The sequence below is a fragment of the Rattus rattus genome, chromosome 1, assembly GCF_011064425.1.
Source record: "Rattus rattus isolate New Zealand chromosome 1, Rrattus_CSIRO_v1, whole genome shotgun sequence".
In the NCBI taxonomy this organism is placed as follows: Eukaryota; Metazoa; Chordata; class Mammalia; order Rodentia; family Muridae; genus Rattus; species Rattus rattus.
The window spans coordinates 98510732-98516063 of NC_046154.1; the positions used below are offsets into that span (position 1 = coordinate 98510732).

The following is a 5332-nucleotide window of genomic DNA, read 5'->3' on the forward strand; positions in this document are numbered from 1 at the left end:
GTCATTATGACAGCCTGAGCACAGCACAACCAGGCTTCTTTCTTCATTTCTACCACTGTGGCTGAATCTATCTACATTGAGATCACGCAGCCAAGGCACAGGTCCAGAGCCATCACCCTGCTGTTCAGACTTTCAACCTACTGTAGGCTAGATTCACCTCTTTTCTTTATAAAGTTAACTTTCTTCAGGAATTTCATTATGTTAACACAAAACTAATCTGTCTTAGACCATTCATGGTGCTGTGACAAAATTATCTTAGAATAGGTAATTTATAAATGACATGAATGCTTCACTTACAGTTCTGAAGGGTGTAAAGTTCAAAATGAAGGCACCACCAGAGTTACTGCCTCATGATGGCTTCTCTCTGCTTCAAAGATGGCAGCTTTTATCTGGATCTTTACACACTGGAAAAGAAGAGCAAGAACCTTTATTCACTCTGTATGTGTGAGTGTTTCACACACAAATGTGCAATTGTGTTACACATACATGCATAGGCCAGAGTAGGATGTTACATATCTTCTCCTATTGTTCCACATTGTTATCTGGACACCAAGTCTCTCACTGAACCAGAAGTTCACTGTCTTCTGGTAAGTGGGCTGGCCAGCAAGCTCTCAGGTTCCACCCATTCCCAATGTAAAAGCATAACGTGCTTCATTACCACAAGGAAATGCAGCTCAAACCACACTGCTGCTACACATATGTGGAAGTAAAAAACAGCCTTAAATGTGCAGATGAAAATAATGACTAATCCAAATCTTTTTCACTCAAACATCCACAGCAACACAAGAAGATAGTAATTTTAACTCAATAAAATAACACATAGCCTATGCCTTCCACGTCCATTTCCATACTTCTTCTTAGCAAATACAAAATACTAAATATAATAGTATAGATATTTCAAAGATGTCATTATCAAATCAACTGAGAGTCACAGTAAGATCTATGAAAGTGCTGGTTTAAATTCCTTGACTTTTCCTTCTCTGACTCAAGAACTTCACGATCTCCCCAAAAGTTGTTGCCTTACATAAAACTTCAAAAAACAAGATGTCGTACCAGACTGTGATGATTGGTGCAATAGTGGCAGGATGGTTAGAGGAGAAACCAACCACATCATCATTAGATTTCTGCTCAGATAACATCACAGAAGAAGGAGCAGACCATATGCAGCAGCTAGAGGAAAGGTTCATGCATTGTGGAAGACTGTTTTCTCACAGAACATGCATGTTGTATTCTGAAATTCCCATCATCTGTGATCACCTTCACAAGATTGGGCCTATCAACATGGAATAGGAAAGAGTTTATGGAGCCCCACATCTCTTTGAGGATCTATAGGCCATTAATGATTGTTCTGAAAAGGACAGACATTTTCTTCAGTTGTGTAGCCACTGGTAAATTGTCCATATTCCTGGAAATATCCTGAACACAGTACGTCAAAAGACTATGTCTAAAGCCAGCATTTAATCCTACATATTTGGGTAATGTTAAAGGGGAGTTTATTTCAAGACATTGCCTTCAAAAACCATCCTTGAGGAGAGCTCTCCACAGGAAGGCAGGTGGGAAATGTGACAGTAAGAATCCAGCTCTAAACTTCCTCAAATAGGAACACGTGGCATAATTTGGCTGTTTATTTAGCTCACTATATAAGCATTCAGTTTTATGTTTTACTATGTAATGGTCACTTTTGTATATATGACTATGATGGTTTTGTGTTGTCACAAAGTTGTTCTGTTAAGTTTGAAGGTTGCCCTGTATGTTTCTTCACTCTCTACAAGGCATTCTCTATTAAACCTTTCACCTACAGCTCACATATTTCCCCATTCACTCCTATGGCATTTCCTCTTTTTCTTACCCTTACCTCATCCTCTTTTTATGTCTTAATTATAATCTTTCATAGCTTTAACAATCTCTAAACTCTACGTAGCCTACCAACACACCAACTTTTTCCTGCCAGATACTTTATGCATCTCAATTATTTTTTTAAAAAAATCAATCTAATACTAACCTCTATAGTCACCCACCTAACTTCCCTCTTAATTCTAATTTTAGTAAGTAAGTAATTCTAATTTTAACAATTAGCATCCTAGTCTACTCCACACTATGCTTGTTTTGCTTGCTTGCTTGCTTGTTTGCTTGCTTGCTTGCTTGCTTGGTTTGGTTTTTTGTTGTTTTGTTTTGTTTTGTGTTTTGTCCTCCAAGTGTTTTTGAAGTGTTAGTGATCTCACATTGAAGTTACTCTGGCAGATGACATTCTACTCAGGGAGTGAGATAAATTCCACACCTGGCATTTTGAGCCTCTAGACTAAGAAGAAACAATTTTCTGAACTATTCACCTCAATTAAAACACATCCAAGTCCCGCATGACCATTACAAACACTTCAACTGAAAGAATATAGCTGATAAAAAAATTACCAAGCAGTGAAATAATTCCAGGTGTGCATGTAAATCTCTGTACATAAAGCAAAGTAACATAAGAAACACAAAAACCAAAGCGACACAACTCCTTCAAACACTACAGATCTGACCATAATGGCATCAAATAAGAGTGAGTTAGATGAAATCCCAGAGAACTCAAAGGAATGTTCAAGGAAAAAAAAGCAACTTACTGAGAACACAAATAAGGAAGCCAACACAAGACAGAGAAGGGAACAAAAAAAAAATAGAAATGCTGATATGTAATGCTGGAAATAAACAACAAAATAAATCAAATAAAAAGCCCTATGGATCTATCATCAATAGAATGAATCAAGGTAAATATGTGTATATATATATATATATATGTGTGTGTATAAACACATACATATATGTATTATATACAGACAGATAGATAGATATTGATATATATATGAGCTTATAGAAAAGGTAGGGAAACTGGAGATACCAAATAAGGTTCAGATGAAAAAGAAGTTAAGAGTAGGAATTCTACTGAACTATATAGGCCACAGGAGTCCTGCCGCACCGGCAGCCCTCCAGGCCTGGTGGCCATGGGGTCATCTCTACTGGTTAGTGGCAGTGACTAGGCAACCTTGAACCTAGAGCCTGAGCCATGACCCCAGCACCCCAGCACCCCAGTACCCCAGAACCCCAGCACTGGTGCAGACTATACACAGCATGAGGGGCAGAACAACCAAGTGTACATAAACAGACTAGGCTGATGTTAGCCTTTGCTGACAGAACCATGGAAAAACCCCTGGGCCTCCTCAAGCCCTCCTTCTTGATGAAGGTTTCTGGTAGCTTCAAGGCCCACCAGGATGCACTGCCAAGGCTGCCTGTGTCCCTACTTCAACAATCCCTGGACCATTACCTCAAGGCACTGCAGCCCATCGTGAGGGAGGAAGAATGGGCTCACATCAAGCAATTAGTGGATGAGTTTCAGACCTCAGGAGGTGTAGGGGAACGCCTGCAGAAGGGACTGGAGCTCAGGGTCAAGAAAATGGAAAACTGGCTGTCCGAGTGGTGGCTCCAGACAGCCTATCGCCAGTTCCACCAGCCTGTGATCATCTACTCAAGCCCAGGAGTGATACTGCCCAAGCAGGATTTCATGGATCTACAGAGTCAGTTCTGGTTTGCTGCCAAATTCATCCAGGGTGTATTGGATTTCAAGTCCATGATAGACAACGAGGTGTTGCCAGTTGAGTTCCTGGGAGGACAGCCACTGTGCATGAATCAGTCTTATCAGATCCTATCTTCTTGCCGTGTACCTGGCCCCAAGCAGGACTCAGTAGAGAACTTCTTCAAGTTGAAGAAACCATCCATGCATATAACCATGGTGCATAACTTCCAATTCTTTGAGCTGGACATGTACCACAGTGATGGAACTTCCTCAGATCAGATCTTTGTGCAGCTAGAGAAATCTGAACTCCTCACTGCAATCCAACAAAGAGCCTGTTGGCATCCTAACCTGCAACCAGGGAAACACCTGGGCCAAGGTCTATAACAAACTCATTAAAGACAAAGTAAACCCAGAGTCGGTGAACTCACAGAAGAGCATCTTCACTGTGTGTCTGGACAAGCAAAGTGCCCAGAATCTCAGATGATGTCTACCGCAACCATGTAGCAAGCCAGACGCTACATGGTAGTGACAGCACGTTCAACAGTGGCAACCGCTGGTTCGACAAGACACTGCAGTTCATTGTGGCAGAAGATGGCTCCTGTGGGATGGTTTATGAGCATGCAGCTGCAGAAGGGCCCCCAATTGTTGCTCTTGTGGACCATGTCATAAGGTATACAAAAAACCCTGAGCTTGTGCAGTCTCCTTTGGTGTCCCTACCCATGCCCAAGAAGCTGTGGTTCATCATTGCACCTGAGATCAAGAATGACGTCACCCGAGATCAAGAAAGATGTAGAGAAAGCCAAACAGAACATAGGCATCGTGATCCAGGACCTGAACATTCCATCAGTGGTATTCCATCACTTTGGAAAGGACTCAAGTCAGAGAAGCTAAGGCCTGATGCTGTCATCCCAATAGCCCTGCAGCTGGCATACTACAGGATTTGTGGGCAGACCTGTGCCACACATGAAAGTGTCACCTGGGCCGCACTGACACCATTCTCTCAGCCTTCAGACTTGCTAGCCTTTGTCAAAGACATGGATGACTCCAAGTGCCAGAGCTCTAGAAGGTGGCACTGCTTCAGGTCCACTGAAGCCTATACTGATCGAGCCATCCAAGGGGAGGTCTTCGACTGGCACCTCCTGGGTCTGACGCTGCAGGTCATCAAGGCCCTGGTGAGCATGGCTGACATCTTCATGGACACCTCCTACACCATTGCTATGCACTTCAACCTTTCTACCAGCCAGGTCTCTGCCAAGACAGACTGTCCTGTCCCAGATAGTTATGGCATGTGCTCCAATCCCAGGAGGCCCATATCAACTATTCTGTGTGAGCCTACAACAATTGTGCTGAGACCAACGCTGCCCGAATGGCTCACTACTTGGAGAAAGCTCTGCTAGACATGCACACCGAACTCCAGAACCAGGGTCAAACTCTGAGCCCAGGCCCAGACCTGACTGTTCCACAGCCAAACCCACTTTGGTCTGACTGAACCAGATAAGCATTCTCTAGCAGGGCCCCAAGGTCCAAGTCGAGTGCCTTCAAGGCCCTGTCCTCAGGACCTGCCATAGTCCATGTGCAGGGCTTAGTCTAGAGGCTGAACAAGACTAAGGCCCAGGTCCCCAGCATATCATCCATCAACCTGAACCATGGGGAAGGGAAACTGTCCAGTCCTTCCCTTCTCAGCAGGGGCTGTGAAGAGTCCCTTTCTTCTGGCCCTGGTCAGTCTCTTTCATCTCCACAGCCAAACCAGAATCTGTCTTCATCAGTAAATGCCCAAAGACC

General features: G+C 43.3%; 1 pseudogene; it reads left to right on the forward strand.

Annotated features, from left to right (window-relative positions):
- Positions 1-3151: 3151 nt before the first annotated feature.
- LOC116898536 lies at positions 3152-5039 on the forward strand (annotated as a pseudogene).
- The last annotated feature ends 293 nt before the right edge of the window (positions 5040-5332 follow it).